The sequence below is a fragment of the Callorhinus ursinus genome, unplaced genomic scaffold, assembly GCF_003265705.2.
Source record: "Callorhinus ursinus isolate GAN/ISIS: 27379988/994484 unplaced genomic scaffold, GSC_fseal_2.0 scaffold22, whole genome shotgun sequence".
In the NCBI taxonomy this organism is placed as follows: domain Eukaryota; kingdom Metazoa; phylum Chordata; class Mammalia; order Carnivora; family Otariidae; genus Callorhinus; species Callorhinus ursinus.
The window spans coordinates 18,000,059-18,021,924 of record NW_027397084.1 but is presented as its reverse complement, the minus strand read 5'-3'; the positions used below and the strand labels follow the sequence as shown (position 1 = coordinate 18,021,924).

Here is a 21,866-nt window from a genome sequence, read left to right as displayed (position 1 = left end):
AATTAAGATTCTAATATCTTTGCAAAAGTCCAGAGATATTCTTATTCTTTAGAAGCAAATGACTAGAAAAATGAAAAAAAAATCAACCAAGCAATGGTTAGCATTGGTGTCGGTATAGAAATTCTTTTTCCCAACTTCATCCAACAGATCAGGTTCTTTCTTTTGTGACATAAGAACAGAACAATAAGATATTAAATAAACAATAACAGCAGAAAAATTACATATCAGTGTCACCATTTTTTCAACACAATGGTAAGCCCCTTATATGTATCCACTCAACCATTTGATAAAGATGTATCCCATACCCATGTGAGTCCAGGCACTGTTGTACATCCTGGAGTTGACAATGGACAGGCAAGCTCTGTGCCCTGATGAGCCCTACAATCTAGGGGATTGAGACAGTAAAAAAATTAAACATAATTGGGGAGAGAGACAGTAAGAAATAGACAAATAGCACATTATGTAATTAAGCTGTAGTAAGCACAGCAGGTTAAAGAACTAGAGAGTGATGGGGGTAGGAGGAATTAATAATTTCGTAGGGTGGTCAGGGAAGACCCCTGTGACGAGGGGACACTTGTGCAGAGTCTTGAAAAAAGTGAGGGAGAATATGTTTCAGGCACTGGAACTAGAGAGCAGAAGCCCTGACCTGGGAGCATGTTTGGTTTAAGAAACACAAAGAAGTTAGCAAGGCTGGAGCAGAATGAGCAAGAAGAAATGCAAATAAAATAAATTCAGAGAGTAGGGGTTTGAGGCTATGCTAAAGAGTTGGGTTTTTTTTTAATTTCAAAATTCAAGGGAAAACACTAGAGGATTTTGAAGTATGCAATTAATATTTAAAGGCCACACCGGCTACAATATGAAAAAGAAACCGCAGGGAGACAAAGGTGGCAAAGGAGACCAGTTAAGAAACCAGTAGTAGTCTGGGCTAGAGAGAATAGTGCAGTAGATTTTGGTGGCATTGATGGAGGTGATGAGAAGTAGTGAGATTCAGGAGATATTTTGAAAATGAACAGGATTTTCCAGTCAACCGGTTGACATGGCAGAGAAAGAAACAATTTAGGTTATGATTAGTTTTTGTTCTGAACAAAGACAGAAAAGATTGGGGAAGAGATGTGGTTGGAAGGAGAGGTTATAAGGATATGAGAATAAAGAGTTCTGTCTTGTGTATGTTTAGTTTGAGATTCCCATTGGTCATACAAATGTATGTCAAATATCTAGTAGGTAGTTGGATATATGAGTGTGGAGCTCTGAAATGAATAGAAAAAAAAAAGAAGTCAAGGATAAAGATTCTTATTTAAGACTCATCTTCCTGTAGGTGGTACATAGGAGGAGATAGAGAGTGATGGCAGATGGACACAACTGAAAGAAAAGGGGAATGGGGAGCAGTTGAAGGCAGGAAGAATGCTAACGGAGAATGATACCATGACGATCAAGTGAGGGAAGCATTTCAAGAGAAAGAAAGAATCAACTGTCAACTGCTCCTGAGATAACTGAATAAGAAAACAGAATCGGCATTGAATTTAAAAAGATGGTGGTCACTGGTGACCTTCACATCAGAAGTTTCAAAGGAAAGAGAGAAGATGAGCTGACTAGAGTGAAATCAAGAGTGAATAGGTGGTAAAAAAAAAAAAAGAAAAGAAAAGAAAAGAAAAGAAAGAAAAAAAAAGTCAACACAGATACTTTTTAGAACACTCTTACTAGGATGATAGGTAGAAAAACAAGGAGCAGCTAGAGAGGACTGTGGAGCTGAGGAAAGCAGTTTTTTCAGATGGAGATATCTCAGCATATTTGATGTTGAAGGGAATGATTCAGTAGAGAAGAAGAATTTGGTGTCTCACCTGGGGAAATGGGAAAGAATTGCTGAAACAATGCCCTTAAGTAAATGAGGGGTGGATCTGATACCCAGGCAGAGTCAGCCTTGTAACCAGAGGGAAGGCAGAACATCTCAATCAAAATGAAAGATTTGAGGCGGGGAGGGTCTGATGGCCGAGGGATGGGGTAGTTCTCTGTTTTTAGTTTATTTTCCTCCGTGAAATAAGAAGCAAGATCATTAATTGAGAAATGATGAATGTTAGATGTTGGAGGGGGAAAGAAGAGGTATAAATTAGTTGCCTTAGTGACTTGACTGGGAGAATGTAGTAGAATTACAGAATTTGTGCAAGAGGCTTGCCCACTTGAGATCTGTGATTAGCTCAGATGTGTTTCCTTCAGCCACCTACTTTTCTCATTCTTCACACAAAGTTGGATATTCTTACCATCCTCATTTTACACATGAAGAAACTAAAACAGAGAAGCTACCTTGCCCAAATTTACATAGAAAGTGAGGCAATCCAAAATGGAGTCCGAGCTGGGTGCATCCAGCGGCCTCTTCTCAATCACCGTGACGTTTAATGCCTCATACGTCGCGGCCAGTGGGCTTCAGGAGGCATCACTGGTCGCAGAGTTGAAAGGAAGGTGTTCTGTAGTCTGAGCTCTTATATATGTCTTCTTCCCACATCCCAAGAGCTCATCTTGGTCACTTCTATGCATAAAATGTCAATAATTCAGGTAAGAGGACTAACCACAGAGTATTTTTAAAAGAAAAAAGTACAGTTACATTTAAAACATTCAAGTGCTATATCTCTGTCCCGATGGGGAATGAGAAAATTTTGCCATAGTAAATTTTCCAGAAGACAGAAGTTTATACCCTTTTTGTGGTAATTTTTGCTAAGATGTACTCTGTGAGCATTGTGATATGTTGTGCAGAGATTCCACATGGAGCCTGCAACCGAGCACTATATTATAGAAAAGGTAACGACATTTTCCCATCATTGAAAGTTTGTAGAATTTTTAATGACCCTAAATGATGTTGAGATACATAAGGCTTTTTGACTGCCTGAAATGTTCTCAGACTGCTGTTAGTGTTTTTGATTTTGCTCCCTTCTTCCACACACTAAATAATTAATATTCAGTTCAAATCCCAACATCCCCCTTCCTTCCTCATGGTCCCAATCTATTGCTGTAACTGTAAAAGAACTGAAGAAAAAAATGCAAAAGTTCACATATGGAAACCATGAGGCAACTAGGGATTACAAAAGGAAAAAAAAAATCACTTAATAGCCCTAAAATATTCCCATTACAATCTGTTCAATCTACTAATTTGATGACGACTGACGCTTCTAGAAGTCTGATCTGGGAATTCGTGTAATAGAGTAATCAAATTAACCAAATGTTGCCTGGTTGAAGATCATAAAGGGCTTACTTTCAAGAACTGAAAAGAATCATTTGTAAGGTTGAAAGTCCCCTTTCTCTAACCTGGGTCCCTCCACGTTCTCCTGCCTGACCCAGCGGGATGAGGGGGCGGGTGAGGGCAGGGAAGGGGGTTGAGGGTGAGAACACAGGAGACTCTTCATAGTGGGATGGACGTTCTTTGACCCCTTCTCCTGATTCCTCCTCTTCCCCTAAGAAACCCTGTCTTTTCACGGCTCCTAGAGTTACCAAAAGACAAAGCCCCTTGAAGTAAATCACAACTAAGGGTCTAGAAACTCACTTACCTGCCCAGAGACTGGGGGTTCTCTCTGCAGTGTTCTTCAGTAGAGTGTGAGCTGCCTATGTAATTATGTTTTTTAGTAGCCATGTTTTTAAAAATAAAAAGAGACAGGTGAAATTTATTTTAATAATATATTTTATTTAACCCAATATTTAATGCGTATAAAATATTATTAGTAAGATATTTTACGTTCTTGGGGCTCCTAGGTGGTGCAGTCTGTTAAGTGTCGAACTGTTGGTTTTGGTTCAGGTCATGATCTCAGGGTCATGAGGTCGAGCCCCACATCAGGCTCCGTGCTCAGCACAGAGTCTGCTTGAGACTCTCTCTCCCTCACGCTCTGCCCCTCCCCACTTCAAGCGCATGCTCTCTCTCTCTCTCTAATAAATCTTTTTAAAAAAAAAGATATTTTAAATTCTTTTCTCCATACTAAGGCCTCTCAGTCAGCCTAGCCACAAGTCAGTACTGACAGCCACATGTGGTGAGTGTCTACATTATTCGACAGTGTAGCTTTAGGCTCAGAAATGCAGAGTGTGACAGGCCCTTTCCTGTGTGCATGGTTATCCTCAGTCTTCAGTATACATTGTACTTCTTTCCAGTAGTATGAAATTGTGTCATAAACTTATTCTGATTGGATACTAGCACCGATAACACATTTCTCCTCACTGTTTAAATAAATATCACACTGTTATCTTTTTCCATGACTGACCCATAAATTTCCTCACATTTACAATTCAGTGTAAGCTTAGCTCACTACTGGATTTCTTGGTATCATCAAAATCCTCATTTTTGTTCTTAACAAAAGTTTGGTCCTCCAGCTTTCCCCATCAAATCCAGCCTTCACATTTCATCCCTGGAGTGGTATTTCTAAAAGGCAACTCTGACTTTGACCAACCACTCAGAGATTATGGAGAAAGTATCAAGCCCTTCATAATTGGACCCCTGTCTGACTATCTCATTACATTTGCTTGTACTTTTCTTTTTTATACTTCATTCTAAAAGTGACGTACTCCATGAGTTCCTTGAGTATGACACGCTGTTTGGGCCTCCCTACCTGAAAACATGCTCTTCTTTCAACCTGAAATTATCTTTCCTTTTTATCTGCCAGGTGAATTGCTGCTCATCAGCTTTCAATTCAACTTTCCATCCAGTTCATTTGGATCAATTAATTGACCACACACTAGTTCCTTGAGGGTTGGGATGGTGCTTTATTATCTTTGTGTCACCAGTGTCTAGCACAGTGTCTGACAGTGAAATACATATAAGGTGTGTATCTTATATGTATTTCATATTGTATGTATATGTATATGTATTTCATATTGATTTAACCTGAATGTACTACCAAACTTTTAAGTAGACCCAGTTATTGTAAACTATTAACAGGAAGAAATATTGTTTAAAAAGTCATTCCTAAAAAACAACCCCCAATTCCTCTATTTTAGTATTAAATTTAGTTGAATTCTATTGGTTTTTTTTAATGGCAGCATCAAACACTGTCAGTTTTTTATTTTGTTTCAATTCCACTACATTTCATTTCCTTCAACTATCCTATCTATGGGGCTACTGCAAGTGAAATCCCTGCCAGAAAGAGCCTAGCCTTATTTGTCTTTGGAACACAAACCATAAATTACTTCATTAGATAAAAAAATAAATGTAAGAGGTGGAATGTGTCAAAATCATGCTTCAGATTTTGATGAGTTTTGAGAAAAAGAACACTTATCCTAGACCATACATCCCAAGGAATAAACTGGTAAGATTTTAACAAAATCTTATTCTGCTGATTCCACACAGTCACCCTACTTGAACTGTATATGAAACAAACCGAAATAAATCCTCTGATAAGTAGAATCACTTTTCCCAGGATAGTACAATTATTTGCTGTATAAACAATTATAACCAGACATAACAAGCTCTTTTGTTTTAAGCATTAGGTACCAGAGTGAAGATATTTCTTAAGGCTTATAAAAATTCTAGTTTTACAACTTCCTAGGAGAGGCAACGTATCTAGAGAATAGGAGAGCAATATAAGGTAATCAAAACAAGCTCTTCTTCCCTCTGCCAAGCTGTCTCAAACTAATAAAAATAGATCCTAGGAACATCTTTTAATCTGGGAACACCATCCCTAACAGACCGGGATAGGGATCAAGGGCCCCCTTCCTGTTTCCTGTGACCCTCTCAGAGTGGGGGAAATAGAAGCCAGTTAGGACTATTTACAAACAAAACAGAGCAATCAAAGAGAAAAGTTGGAAGCAAGATTAGAGGCAGGACGAAAAGAGCCTCGCTGGCTAACAGGACCCCTCAATTAAATTCTGTTCTGTCCACACTGGCTCTTGAACTTCTTTTTTAACCATTTCCTGTTTCTACTAAATCTCCCTATAGTTTCAGTCCTATCGAAACCTATGCTTTCATTTTTTTTAACAAGCATCTTAACAGAGCAAGAATAAACGTATTTTTTTAAACAAAGATTTCTACGAAAAGAAAAGTTCTGGTCATTAACAAACAGCATGGTGTTGGAAACTGACCTGTTGCCTGCCCATGTCTTGGCCTTCCCACCCCGACCTATGGCTTTGGCTTTTCCAGAAGGGCAGGATTCGAAAAGCCCAGTTTCAAAGCTGCAAGTTCCTCTCTAAATCATGGTCAGTGTTCAGATGCCAAATCACGTTTACAAAGCACCTGGGCAAGCACTTTGACCACCAGTGATCTTTCTTATTTCGAAAATTACTCTTCAAATATAGGGTTTTGCTTTTTAAGTCAATTCTTCATTATGTAAAAAGGGTATGCGAAAGCTTTATATACAGGACCTCAAAACACTGCACTTCCTTTGTTCTGGTTTTGAAACTCCCCATTGAGTCACTTAGTTGCTCAATGCTGAAGGGCACTTAAGTCTAATTAACGTGATAGTAAACAGACTCTCTGGCCAGATGCATCAGCAAAACATAACCCTCCTTTTACAAGTACATGCCCAGGTTTATTTTAACTATTTGGTTTGGGTTTTAACAGAGCTATTGCAATTTCTCAGCCCAGGTTCAGTGGCACAGATGCCTTTGGATACACTTCATTCCTGGCTTATTCACGGATCCCAGACATCGGCTCCGGTTATGAATTCCACTTGAAGTTTCGGCTGGCAAATAATCACTCGGCACTGCAAAATAACTTAATATTTTTCACTGGACAGAAGGGCCATGGTAAGATTAATTGAACCCTCTAGGACTTGCTTAGCTTCTTTTAAGAGTACTTTAGAAATTCTTCAGGGATGCTCTAATTAGCTTCGGATAAAGGACCCATTTGCCTAAATGCAGCCTCCTGCCTCGAGCATGTTCCCTGTAGTCCAAAGTGTTCAGACGTTCCCTGACTCTTTCCAAAGCCCTGTTCACACCAGGGCTGCTGCTTCTCATCAAGGACAAGAATTCCGGCAGGGCAAACGTGAGGGCAGAGAAGGTGAATACGTCATGTGAGAGGTCAGCTTATTGACTGTCCTTTCCTCTGTTTCTTTCTGTTTTCATACAAAAGGAGAGAAGGGAAGTTCTCAGAAGGTATTTCACCATGTGTTGTGAAATGGGAATGGTTGCCCTGAAAGGAAAACCACTCCAAATTAAAGAAGTAAGGAATTAAGAAAGTGCCAGGCCTGTAATAAAGTCCTCCAATGCCCTAGAATTGGTGGGAAATCAACCTATAAGTTAAATTTGTCTGTCTTAAGTAGAAACCAGTTATGCTTCTGTAGAATCAAGGAAAAGCACATATATTTTACCTACTTTCTCTGAGTTCAGTATTCTCATCTGTGAAATCAACATATTACACCAGAAAAGAACCTTTCTCACAACCATCAAGAGTTCTCTTATGCTAGGGTAAATAACAGACTCTCTTTTTGACTTGTTCAGTGACTGCCTCTAATTCTGAACAGTGGTTTCAGTATTAACAAGTGTCTGAAAGGAGTGCACATCCCAAGTGAAGGGTGGTGTGCCAGCCTCCGACCATTTCCTGGGGCGGGGCGGGGGAGCACTTCCATCATGTGAACTGCTGTTCATTCCACCGCCAAAGTCCGTTCGAATCTCGGCCCCATCTCTCCTGCCAAACTGCATGACCTCCTCCAAACTGATCTCCCTCCCGCTGTTGCTGCCTGCAGATCAGTCTCCAAGTTACAGCGAGAGTTACTTTTTTAAAAAAACTTTGCTTAAAACCCACCTGTGACTTTTCACTGTACTTAGAATGCAATCCAGACCTCCCTACCGTGTCCTCAGGGGGCCTTCAGGATCAGGCCCCCGTCTCCATCTCCAACCTCAAGCTCTCTCAGTCTCTGTGCTCCTCTGGTACACGTCTTCTTCAGTGCCTTAACCGTCCAGCCCTGCCCTGTCGCAGAGGCTTTGTGCGGGCTCTTTCCTCTGCCTTGACAAGAGATGGCTGTCAGAGGGGTCAAGAGAGCAGGCTGTGGGGCCCAGGCATATAGACTTGGATCCAGTCTCCACCACCTACAGATCATGTGTCAAGTTACTTAATGTCTCTGCCTCAGTTTCCTCACTGGCAAATGGTTTAGTAATGGTACATTCTCTAATGGAGTTGTGAGGATTAGCATAGCTGATACAAGAAAAGCACTTAAAACAGAGTAGGACTCGGTAACACGGCAGCTTAGATGTTCTCAGGGAGGCCCTCCCCAGCCACTTTCACAAAAGTAGATGCTATCACACTGTACCCATTCTCTACCCCAGTTTCTTATTTATTTTCTTCAAAGCCTATACCTCAATTTATAATTTTTAATCTATTTTTTAGATAATTTATTTTTGTCTGTCTCCGCTAAAAGAATGGGAGCTCTATGTGGTTGGAGACCAAGGCAGTCGTCTCCAGCTTTAGACACCTACATGTAGCACACTGCCTGACGCGTAATCAGTACCGAAGGAACGAATACGAGAACCACCCGAAAAACAGATCATTGTATGATGTGTAAGACAGCAACACAGTTGCGCAAGGTTTTAAAAAGTAGCCATTTTAGAGGTTTCCAGTCCAGATGGCATCTTCTCCGTTAGGATCTTGCCAGTGGCCACCCTCTTCCCACCACTACGGGCAATCTCCCCTGCCTCTGAGCCTTGATAATCGCCTGCCCTGCACGTGGAGCACAGCCCCTCGCGTACAAACTTTGGTTGGCTAAATTTCTCTCTTCCTTCATAAAAACGGTGTCCCCGGTATCACTACTTTGCCCACGAAAGCTCTCAGGTGGTTTTAATAAATATCTGTTGAGTGTCTGCCAGAAGGCAAGGAGGAAGAAGGGGAAAGAAGGAATTTTTACCCCTGATTCTTTACTCCACACATCCTTCATCCTATGTTTATCGATTATATCCTTTTAATTAGTACCCCCTCCCACACACACAAGAAACCAGCTAATGAAAAATTGAAATGAGCATTGAAGACCCTGGGTCTGTCTTGTTTTAAAACAAATCTTCTAAATTCTGAGTGACTGAAAAGGAGAACCCAAGTAAAGGATAAACACTTGGCCCATGAAAATGCTGCCACCAAGTAACTCTTCAGTACTCTTCTATGAAGAGTCCTTCAAAATTCTCAAAAACAAACAAGCAAAAAGCAATGTTTTAGCCATAGCATTTGTAAATTATGGAATCTTTCTTGTGACATTTTTTGGTCTTCTCTAGTCATCTGCTTTATAAGCAAGGAGCTGAATGTTCATGCTGCACTGCATTTTTAGGTTTATAAAATGGTTAAATAAAGGCTACGGAACAGGTAGATAAATTGTGGAGCTCTGTTGTCCAAAGAGTGAAAATAGGAAATCTGAAGTATGCAATTCCACATTCGACCACCTGAGGGGACAAGAACACCAGCTTAAAAATGCAAGTAGCACTAAAAGCAGTGTTTTCTCTAAGTAGGACTTCTTCACGCCTGTCTCAGAATCACATGAGGGTTCTTGTTAAGATACTAATTCCCAAACACTCTTGCATCAAAAAATAGAATTTTATCCAGCACATTAGGTGCTTTTTAGGTAACTAATATTTGAGAGCAACTACTCAAAACCTCCAGGGACCCACTAAATTAGACCATATCTGGAGATCTAAGGTACATAATATTGCCCATAATGTCATGTGTTGGGATGATTCGTCAATTTATGTCACATAAAGTTACTAATTAAAGAAATACCCATTCCTTTAAAACGTAGTGATTCTGATTAATATCAACCATACAATTTGCAGTTGTCCATTCTATATAAGAAACTATGATCTAAGTCAGTGTTATCTCCATGCTTAGGTGTTTTTCTTAATCATTTGGTCATATCCATCTCTGATCTGCTTATTGGTTGTTACCACTAAAATCACCATTTCCTATGCTGCCTTTATCTTTCTCAGGTTAAAAGATTCACAAAGGCGCAGAGTTTGTATAAATGAAATGTAAGCCAACCTCTCATTTCTGACACGTCCACATAAAGAGGCAAGGGACCTTAAATGCCCAACACTGATGACATTACTCCCTGCGTTCCCCAAAGCTGAGCACTGGTTTTGCCAGATTTCATTCTCATTGAACGCTCTGGACAAATCACCCTGTCAAACATTTTAGCTTGATAATGTCTCACTTGACTTGCGATGGTGACCTAACCTAATCCTATTCCTGTGTTTTTGCAGTCATATTTGCCATTTCCTTTATTAGCTCGTCTTCCTTTCATACCCCCCACTTCCTTATAGTGTATGTCTTATAGCTTGGCTCTTCTAGAAACCACCACTATGTCTCACAGTGATCCACGGGTGATTACATTATCTTCCCTTCCTGTCTCCCTTCTGCTGGCAACTGCCATTAATAAACATCTGCTTCAGCTAGAAGCCCAGGAGTCATCTAGATGTCTCCCTTTTATTCATTTTGATAAATATTTGCTGGGGCCCTAGATGAGGCATTCTTCTAGGTACTAGAGATACACTTATGAATAAGACAGACACGGTCCTTGCCTTCTCTTCATTTTGTCACCCACATCCTACCCAACACCAAAGTCTGTCGTTTTACCTCCCAATTGCTTTTTGTATTTTCTCCTTTATTCTTTCTTCTCCTAACCATGCCCAGTCGGTCACAGACTGTCGCGGCGGTAGCAGCCTTCGTCCCGGTCTCCCTGCTGGTCATGCCCCTCTTCCCCTCTCTGCCCCACTTTGCTGCAGGGGATCATTCTAAACATTCAGATCCAAACTTATCTTACCTAATCAGCACGCTTCATCACAACGTACCACCTAGTAAGATCCTTGGCCTGCTATGTGCAGACGTTTACCCAGCCCCTGCCTCTTGCACAACCTCATTTTCCCTCCCTCCACCCTACAGCCGGCTGGCACTGGACACGTGGACCTTCTGCGACGTGTCACCATGTCCTCCACTTCGGTGCTTGCGCCGGGCTGTTGCACCTTCCTGAGCCACCCACACTTCGCTTTCCTGCCTCCAAAACACTTCTATCCTTTACGCCTCAGCTCAAAAGATCATTCTTCTTTGAAGTCTTTAACCCTTCCAGGAAAATTTAAGAATCAATCTTGCTGCGGTTGGCTGGAAACCGATATCCTATCTTCTTTAACTGCCTGGATCTCTTTGGGAGCCAGAACAATGGCTTTCCTTTTTTAAAACAAGAGTGGCTTTCACATATAGACACTCATTACATGTTTTTGAAAGAATAAATGCAAAATCCCTGGTCCTTGTTACACTAAATCTTATAATCGATTCAGGGAGTCACAACATACGGACTTAAAATTTTGTCACCTAACAACACTAAATCAGAGCTACGAAGCCATGTCCAGTGCACACAGCATCCGTCACAGCGTCTAATGCGTCCCGGGAACATAGACATCGCTGCATGAAAAGAGGCACGTAACTGATACAGAAGATGGAATTCAGAAAGTAGAGCGCTCGTCCGAGGAGAACGGTCAGGGAATTTCTTTCCGCTGGCGTGTTTCTCATTCTGTGCCTCCCATTTCGACCAGTCCTGTACAGATAGGGCGCCCCGCTTGCGTTCCTGGTCCCATCCTCTCCGCGCCCGCGCCCAGCGAGTCCCCAGTCCGCCCGCTGCGTCAGCAGCCAGCTTACTCGCCCGCGTTCACTCTCCCTTCCCGGCTTCCTCTCGCCTGGAATGCCTGACCCAGTTCTCTTTCCCTTTTCCAGTACTGCCCAAGGGCCTCTGATGAATTTAGGGCTCCTTACAGCTATCGACACAAAGCCTATGTACAACTTGCAGTTTATGTCCCGTAATTTGCAGTTTATAACCCACAATAATAATATACCGCTTTGTCTTTCACAGTCACGACTTCAAATCATACGAAGCTACCATATTCATAAATCAAAAACACTAGAATAGTGGCAAGTTCGTAATCTTAATCTTGCCCCTCGGCAAGATTCATCTTAAATTCCTTTTAGACAACCCACGCCTTCAATATCTTTTGTATCCCCAGCTGCATCATTCACAGGATTGGTACTGTGTGAGAAATCAATAATTACATACTTATTGATTCTTTCACTAACTGAAAGACTCTCTGAAGACAGAGACTATCCCGGTTAGCTTGTAATACTGTATATCGAGATCGATGTGGATGGCAGTGAAGAAGGTAGGACCTAAATAAAGGATAGAGGGGGCACATGTGTCTCTCTGTTCACATCACTGAAATATAAGTTAAAATCTCATCATTAGCCTATATTATGAAGGTATAATACAGTGATAGAATTGTTCAGAAAAAAATATAGAACTTCCTGCTTATTTGATCTATGTACAAGTGCTCTGTGCACATAACTTTCTGTCAGTCCCTAGCTTGTAGGTCTTCTGTGCTGTGGTAATTAACTATGAAAGGTTACCTCATATTTCATGCCAAATAATTTCTTATTTACTTCAAGCCCTCGGTTATTAACTGTAACAGAAATAAGAGCACGTAAATATAGCTTGATGTTTTTCTGGGGGGAAAAATGAAATGAATGTCATCTACAGTACAGAAAAAGAAAAATGAAGGGGGGGCGTGTCACAAAATCCAATCAGCTCAGCCTGTTCTTTATAGAACCTTGATTCAGATGGGGCAGAAGGAAGATGCCTGATGAATGAGAGAGCAGGTTGTAGCCAATTCCTCAATATAACACATCTCCCAATTTCGTAGTACTGAGGCATTTTGTAACATAACTGACAGCGTATGCTCGAACCCAATATTTTCTCCTATAGAAGAATGTTCATTATTTTCTTTGGTAATCACGTCAGAGTGATTAGAAATTGTGAGAATTTCTTCCTGACAATCTAAAACCAGCAAATCTTAGCTTTTGTGAAATTAAATATCCTGGACTGTAGTGTCAAAGTTGTCTAAGTTGTTAAATAATTTGAATTCTTAAGACTGTCCAAAAAAAGTTAAACTAATTCACTTTACTGACTTGAGAAATACATGATAATTGCCACATTTGACCAGTGCTTTGAAACAGAGTTGAAATGACAGAAATATATAGATCCTTGCAAATCCTCCCTCCTTTTTATTTTTTTATTTTTTAAGATTTTATTTATTTATTTAGAAAAAGAGTGCACGTGCCAACAGGGGGAGGGGCAGAGGGAGAGAATCCTCAAGCCAACTCTGCACTGAGCACAGAGCCCAACGCAGGGCTTGATCCCACCAACCCGAGATCATGACCTGAGCCGAAATCAAGAGTCTGACGCTTAACCGACTGAACCATCCAGGCGCCCTCCTTTTTTTATTTATTTATATGGAAGGGAATATCCATCTATGCATAGTTCAATGGGCATAACCTTGATCTCACAGAAGAACATCCAGAGGACAAAAAAAAAAGAGGAGGGGCCAAGTGCCAATCTGTCACCTACAAGCCCACATTCTCACTCTTTGTTCTACACCACACCTCCAGTGGGCACTTTATGGAAATTCAAGTGTACCCACAAACTGGTGCTCACATCCCTTATTTTCATGATCTCATCTCTGACAGCAAACAGCAAGAGAGATCCAGACCTCCCACTTTTTCTAGCCTCAGCTTTTTCAGTTCAAAACATAGAAAAATATGTGCTATATGTAGCCTTGGGAAATGTGGTTTATCAAATTATCATGTGCTCTGAGCACAGCATTGCATTTGTTGTTGCTGTTGCCCTTCCCTCACTGCTTCTTCACCAGCACAACTGTTAAGTCAGGACATCATCTTGACTTGGTCACAAACAGTAGCCAGTTTACATTGCCCACATTTTAATCATTTAATCTCCTGAAGTAGAAACCACATGGTCTCCACTGTACACAATGGCTACCAAAGAAACATCGTGGACATGGCTGTGTATGGTTCTGATGCTTTCAAAGCTCTAGAATGTCCTTAGTTTAATGGTCATATCTGCAGAACAGGAAGCTGAAAGTTTGCCACTATGATTAGAAGCTGTACAGTACAGGGGCACCTGGGTGCTGCAGTTGGTTAAGCGTCCGTCCGACTCTTGGTTTCCACTCAGGTCATGGTCTCAGGGTCCTGAGATCGAACCCTGTGTGGGGCTCCATGCTCAGTGGGAGTCTGCTTCTCTCCCTCTCTCTCTCCATCTGCCCCTCCCCCCCACTCTCTCTCTCTCTCTCTCTCTAAAATAAATAAATTTTTAAAGAAAAAAAGAGAGAGAAGCTGTACAGTACAGATCTTAAGATAAACCGAGAGTATATGCTCCTTAAGAGTTAATTCAAAAGCCTCCAGTCATCTTTTTTTTTTTTTTTTAAGTAGCAATGAGGGGTGTGCTCACTTCGGCAGCACATATACTAAAAAAGTAGCAATGAGGGGTGTGAACTCACAACCCTGAGATCAAGACCTGAGCTGAGGTCAAGAGTCAGATGCTTAACCAACTGAGCCATCCAGGTGCCCCAAAACCTCCAGTCATCTTAATTTTAGTTTAGCACCCACTAAACCACATACCATCATTACATATGGAGTAAAAATGGCCTGAGTGCCTAGAATCCTGTACCACTTAATACATATTGTTCCAGTAGGTGAGATTTTCATTCTTTTAGGTCTTATTTCTCACACATCAAGCTAGACATATTTTTGCTTTGCATCACGTTAGCTTTGATTTTAATTTCATAAGCTTCTTCCATTATTTTCCTGAAATCACTCACACCTGTCTAACTCTTTACTGATGTCTAATTGAGCTTCCTCTCTAAAAACTGGCTATACCCTCTCATGACAATTTGAACAGTCAACTAAAGCTTAGTTATGTTTATTTGGTGTCTCTGTGTCAGCATCAGTGTATTCCAATGTCAAGAGTATTTGACTGAAAGGCAGTTTCCTTCTTTCAGAAATCTAAAAGTTTTATAGGCCCTGGAATAATAGTCAAAGATACTCACAAAGTGTCTGTGCACAAGGACGGGCTTTTCAGAAGGGAACTCCCACCAGTAATCAGGAGCCATTCACCATGCAGGGTTCAGTGGGCCAGAAAGTCACGGCATCATCCTGGTGGCTCCTCTCCCATCTTTTCTTTCACTCAGGACAGGAAAGGAAGAAGGAGGAGGAAAAATCCACTTGTCACTTAGAATTTCTGAATCCATTTGCAAAGATTTCATAAAACACTTTAAGTTATTGCTAGAGACAACCCTGTGTTAGTATTATCATCACCATTTTTTCAAAAGATAGAAGAGGAAATGAGCAGCCAGAAGTTCAATGAGCAAAGAGCCCAAGATTAAACTCTCGTGCCTTTGTGATACCTGGGGCACTGCTTACCTCTGTGGGTTCCAAGTACATTATCATTTTTAGAGAGGTAAATGAGATTTAATACATAGTAATACTTCACCATATTGGAAGAATAGTTTGAAGAAATAACAACGAATCGCATTCACTCTTTCTGTAGTTATAAATCAAAATTTCATACTTCAGAAAGTTTTTCTTTCTACTGGAATTAAAAGATTGTTGGACAGCAGAACAAGAATTATCATGCTTCTGTGACATTAAAAGTCTCAATGATAAACTTTAGGCCTGGTGAGTGCTGAAAGACACAGGGATTTTAGGGCACTGTCTCTATACACATTTTAGATTCCCAGTATGTGCCCTCAGAACAACCAAGGAACAGCCCAAGAATCCAAGAAACAGCCTTACAACAGTTCTGAATCTCACCAGGGCACCTGAGAAGGAGCTCCTGCCTCTTCCCAGGCAAGTGGTTCTGATTTCTGGGTCTCCTTCTAAGCAGACCAAGTGAGAGCACATGCACGTGCAGCTTTATGATTTACGACAAACAGTGACTGATCAGGATCAGTGAGAGAAACAGCAGAACAGGTCCTCCCAGAAATTCTCTCCAGTGCATAGGCCTGGATTAGTTCTTTCATACACGAGTCTTATTCTTCCTTTTAAGGACTTCGTTGATGAATCAATGGTTCCAACCGCTAGCTACTCTTCTCCAGGCGTCCCTTCAAGGTTAAGCTAATGAGACCGACTCTAATTACTGTTACTGAATTTGCATGGTTTTTTCCTCATAAAAATTCCATTACAGTCACCATATGGTGTGCTGGGATGCTGCCAAGGTCTACCTATTTTCTTTGTTTTTGTCTCTCTCTTTTTCCTTCAGGTCAAAGTAACCTGTATGATTTCTCCTGGGCTGACTATCTGAAACCTCTGGTACCCTTCCTCCCTCCTTTATAACGGATTTCCCCTTCCTGTCCATACTTGCCAGTTAATCAGAGGCTGTACTGATACGGTCCCACCAGGTTGGAGAACTGCTGGTATAAATACTAAAACCCTTAGGCTTAAAAACAAACTACAAACAAACAAATCCAGTAAAGCTCAACCTCTTTGATCTTTCTTTCCAGAATATCCACAGGGGCATCCTTCACCCGTGCTACATTAGTTTCAGGTGTGCAACATAGTGATTCATACGATTCATAGGTTATGCTGTGCCCACAAGCGTAGATGCCATTGGTCACCATACAACGCTAATACAAAACCATTGACTATATTCCCTCTGCTGGCCCTTTCATCCTGGTGACTTATTCATTCCATAACTGCAAGCCTGTACCTCCCACTCCCCTTGACCCATCTTGCCCATCTCCTCATTTACTCCCCTCCAATAACCACCAGTTTGTTCTCTATATTTAAGGGTCTGTTTTTGCTTCTTTTGTTTGTTTGTCTATTTTGTTTTCTAGATTCCACATACAACTGAAATCATGTAGCAATTGTCTTTCTCTGCCTGACTTTATTCACTGAGCATAATGCCATCTAGGTCCATCCATGTTGTTGAAAAATGGCAAGATCTCATTGTTTTTTTATGGCTGAGTAGTATTCCACTGTGAATATGTGTATATGTGTGTGTGCATATATATGTATCACATAATCTGTATCCATTCATCCATCAATGGATGCTTCGCTATCTCACCCATTGTAAATAGTGCTGCAATAAACATGGGGGTACAGGTATCTTTTCAAAGTAGTGTTTTCATTTTCTTTGGATAAATACCCACTAGTGGAATTACTGGATCATGTAGTAATTCTACTTTTAATTTTTTAAGGAACCCCCATACTGATTTTCACAGTGGCTGCATCAGTTTGCATTCCCACCCACAGTGCACAAAGGTTCCTTTCTTTCCATTATTTATCATTGTTACCCTGACCACCATCTTTCCCTTCACTTAGACTGAGTCCTTGCTTCTGTTGCTAAGTCACTGTTCTCTGTCCATTATGAAGCCGGATGCTTTTCTGACCACAGCATCTCATCTTCTTCCCCCATGAGATCTTCTATAAGCAACATTATGAGTTATTATAATCCTAAATATGGTTCACCACCACACACCCACTGCAAAGCTCTCTGCATACCAATATTTGTGGAACTGAGTTATGTTATCTTCTTTCTAGCCAATGAGAGACCAAGGTTGTTTTGTTTTGTTTTGTTTTGTTTTGTTTCTGTACATTCTAAAAGGATTTTTATTCACTTCCTAGATCTCGTTATTCTTAACTACTGTTCATCCAAAGTCATCACCTACTGTTTCCTTCCTCCCCCTTTACCACTCGCATAACATAATCTTGCTAAATCCGTCCTTCTTAGGACCAGCTCCTAAGTAATATCCAACAAATATCCCTTGCTTTGTCTGAAAATCTTCTTCCTAAGCCTGGTTTCATTAAGATTCACTGTGGCCTTGTGTTCGGCATGCTAAGTGAGCTTAGTTCCAGCTCTTTTCATGAAAAAACTCACTATATCAATCACTAAAAATCTCTATCTTATAGTATAAATGTCAATATCATCTGTAACTTTGTAAATTGACAAATGTAAAAATAGAAATTGCCCATATAGTTCTCAAAGCTACTCACAGAACAATGTTATAAAGGAACACTTAAATTTGAGGATGCAATTAGTGGTGGTTGTTTGAAATACATCATTGTTTATATTATGTGCTTTAAGGCAAGAAATTTTCACTTCAATAAATTACAGGAAAGTGACATAAGACATATAAATGGACGCTAACAAACCATACCTTCAAGTCACTTCACTTCACGTCCATGGTTGGCCCTCCAAAAAATTTTAGTTAGATCAGAGTAATGCACTGAAGCAATCAGGGCTATAGCTTTAAGAAGAAGAACAAAGAGAAAAATTCCACAGTTGTCCCTGACCCCAGAGGTTAACTGGGAGCAGATGCGTGCTCCAGCATGCGGGCCAGGAATACCTGCTTCCCGGGCTTTGTATTAATGAAGCAGGAGAAGAAAATGAGATACTCAAAGCTAAGATGAGGCCACAGTCAAGGGGAAATGAAAAAAAATCATGCATCTATTGGAAACCTACCGTGTGCTGGGTTGGCACTGCGCTGATACCTAGACACTAAATATCACTTAATCCTTAGAAAACTCCTAAGAGATCTTATTCTTCCCCTTATTCCTCATAGAGGAAACTTCAGGAAGGGTTGGTGGTGGTGGGAGGTGGCACAGCCCCACCAGACACAAGCTTCTCTTTCTCTGCCACAGGGACAGAGGTTAAGAGCCCAGGCCATGGCATCAGGCTGACTTCAGATGCAGGCTGTGCCACCAGCACTTCTGTTCTTCCGTGGTCTCTCAACCTTTTATGGTGTCTTTAGTTGCTATTGATGTCAGTTTAAGTTAAGAAAAATTAAAATATTAAATTATTAACATGACTTTTATCATTCATTTTTGTATCATGAAATGCCAGTTTAAAATGCAAATATCAGAGCTTTTAACACATATGCAGAGTCACCAAAACTACACAATTAGTATTTTATAGCTCGTCCCTGCGTGTGTACTTCTTTCTCACCAGAACACTAGAGCTGCTGCACAAAATTAAGTCAACAGTCTTCATTTCATTTCTTGATACACCCACATTCTGTCAACACTTTCTCCCCTCAGCTGACTGGGGGGTAAGGAAGGACTGAAGAGAAAGGTATCTATGGACTTCCCTCTCTTTCCCTTTCTGTCCATGTCACCATTTTCAGTGTAAATGATTAGCCAACGCAGAGAAGTAATGGGAGTAAGAAAGGAAAGCTGAGACTCTTTGATCTTTCAAGTTTCGAAATCAACATTGCCGTCCTGCGCTGAAAGCACGTTTGTGGTTCAAGTGGAAAGCATAGCCTCTTGGTGTGGTCGGCACCACACCTACGCAGTCTTTAGACGCAACGCACTTACCTTGTACTCAGTCTGAGTCTCACCAAACTCCCAGTATTGGGGGGATTCTAGTCACAAACACTACATGTGAATGGGGCGGCAAGAAACAACAAACGTGCATTTGTATATATGCATTGCCTCTGTTCCCGGCCATGCTCCATTGTCCCTCGGACTTCACCTTCAACTTACAGTTCAAAGAATTTCAAAAAGTAACAACAAAGCATGAATTAAACCAAGCATGAGGCCCTTCTGAACATGAAGCCGTGGGTGACAAATGGGTCATGTGCCCTCGCCCTTCCAGAGTTACTAATATTAGTCAGGCTTTGTAAACAAACAGATGGGGATGCTGTTAAAATATATATATTTCCAGGCCCTAGCTTCAGAGATTCTCCCACAGGTGCCATAAGGTCAATCTAGAATCTATTTTTGACAAGCTCCCTGAGTGATTGTGGTGGACTTCCAGATTCACAGAACATCACCCTAGAGCACTTCCAACTCCCTGAAGTAACGGTCACCTTCCAGGCACCAGCTCTGGTAGTCAACTGCTTTCCTTTCTCTTATCTCCTCCATCACTCACCGTCAGGGGTTACCAGTGAGGAAAGGTCCAGAGTGAAAGGTGTGGCAGAGAAAAGGAAAACAACCCTGGTGGACCCATGGTTTGTCAATAAGAGGCGATCATCTGTTTGACAATTTGATGAGCTCCCTGGCTCTGCTTATCCACACCTGTTGGTGCATCCTTACTTCTATGCTCTGGGACAGGTCTGTAGGCAGGAGTATCCATAAACTGAAGTCAGCCTCTCTCCCCACCCTGCCCTTGCCAAGGCTCCTATCTCCATAACTGACCCTGTCATTCCGTGTGGTTCTTTAAACCATACTCTTTGGAATCCCTTCAGCTCTTCCTTCTTCCTCAACTCTTCCCTCCAAAGTGATCTGTCCTTTCGGATTTTCCTTCCAAGTCACACACAAATTCCTCCTCTTTTCTAAAACTATTCCCTCTGCCACTGCCTTGATTTATTTGGACCTTAATCTCTTCTCTTGAGTCACTTGAACGACCTTCCAGTGAGATTCCAAATCTGCCTCTCGGTCTTGCCCTCAACATTGCTATGAGAGTCTTCTAAAATCTAAGACTAGGGGCACCTGGGTGGCTCAGTCAGTTAAGTGTCTGACTCTTGATTTTGGCTCAGGTCATGACCTCAGGATTGTGAGATGGAGCCCCATGTCGGGCTCCATGCTGGGCATAGAGCCTGCTTAAGATTCTCTCTCTCTCTCTCTCTCTCTCTCTCTCTCCCTCTGCCGTTCCCCCTTCTCTCTCTCTTTCAAGAGAGTCTCCAGTAAAATATTCAGCTCATTCATTGCTGTATACTAGGCCTTAAAGATCTTTCTGCCATAGACACTAAAGGCCAGGCCAGGCCCAGCCCCCAGCAGGCCTGTAAGCATTCCATGCCTTCGGCCTCTCCTGCGATGTTATTCCCTCTGCTTCGAGCGGCCCTCTTCAGAACCTCCCCTTTCCTCATCTACCTAGTAATTTCTTATTTGTCACTTTCTGGGTTAGCTCAGAAACCAACTCAAAAATCACCTCCTTTTGAATTTCCTCACTGTCCTTCCCACCTTGTCATGATGACTGTCCCCACTGCTGCTCTTCCTCAGATCCCCAGGGCACTTGAGACAAACTTCCTATCTCCTCCTAGCCAGGCTGTAGGACCTTGATGATCATGTTTTCTTGGCATGATACAGGCTTTTGATGACTTAAGGAAGGAGGATTAGCAACAGGACAGAAAGGACAGAAGGTTATGGCTCAAATAAACTGCTCTCCCACCACCAGTTCCACATGCAGAATACCATCTCCATTCCAACAGTCTGAACAATTGAAAAGACAATTCAGATGCCCACTAGAATTCCTTAAAAAAAGATGCCCACTCACAGCCCACAGAAAAATCTCTTAGAATTCTTTCTTCAGCCCTCTCTCCCTGTGTCCTCTAAAGTCCGACCGCTGCCTGAGAGACTTCAGTCTCTGATGGTTTTTCTCCTTTCTGCTGAACTGCCTTCCTGAATCTGTTTTCTCCTGGGAGTTCTTCCTATTTAAAATTTGTACCCAGCTAAGCTGTTGCAACAGTGCAGGGGGAAGAGATCACCTGAGAGAGAACGAGATTTGCTATGAGTTCCCAACATGTTTAGACAGCGGTATGGTGCTTAACACAGTGACTCTCAACCCTGGCTGCATATCACACTCGCCTAAGGAGCTTCCAAAATAACCCAGCTCAGGGCCCATGGCGGACCCATTAGAAAAGCATATTTAGAGAATCAAGTCTCTTGAATATTTGTCTTCCATTTCCCAGTGCCTTAGGAAGCCCACTTCCATACGCTATCTAGAAACCCCCAGCCCTGAAGATCTTTCTCTCCTTTACCTTGCTTAGCCTAACAGAAGCCAAGGGAGCATACAACATCACCCTTAAGAGTGTAGGAGGGGGAGGTTGTACACACTCACAACCAACTTTGTCCATGTCCAAGGACTCACTTCTACTTTTTGCCCCCTGATGAAGCTTCTTACTTCAATCAGGCCTCATATTCTTCCTCCGAGCAGAAATCCTTGCCTTCGTTTCCTACCTGCAAACCTCAGTATTAAGGTCCACAAACAGACCTTTCAGAAACTGGATGATACATTTGGGTCCCTCCTCCCTGCAGACAGGCCTCTTGTCTCCACTTAACTCAAGAAGCTCTGCCTTGACCTATGTGGGCTCTGCCCACCTGCTGAGAATGACACTGTTGACCATCTCCAATCTTCCTAATGTCACCAGGCATACCA

The 21,866-nt window shown here is 41.6% G+C and overlaps 1 protein-coding gene and 1 long non-coding RNA gene across 2 annotated transcripts in view; one reads left to right on the top strand and one right to left on the bottom strand.

Moving 5' to 3' along the window:
- Nucleotides 1-1,735: 1,735 nt before the first annotated feature.
- On the bottom strand, nt 1,736-6,243 carry LOC112837896 (uncharacterized). Its single transcript, XR_003211842.2, has 3 exons — nt 6,049-6,243; nt 3,534-3,588; nt 1,736-2,521 (listed from the first exon to the last, which is right to left on the bottom strand). It is a non-coding gene; the product is annotated as an uncharacterized lncRNA (long non-coding RNA).
- Nucleotides 6,244-6,721: 478 nt separating this feature from the next.
- LOC141374779 (protein eyes shut homolog) overlaps nt 6,722-21,866 on the top strand; it is a 76,720-nt gene continuing 61,575 nt past the window's right edge. Inside the window, exon 1 of the mRNA XM_073904933.1 lies at nt 6,722-6,984. The gene's annotated coding sequence lies outside the window, so the exon portion shown is untranslated. The remainder of the gene's footprint in view (nt 6,985-21,866) is intronic.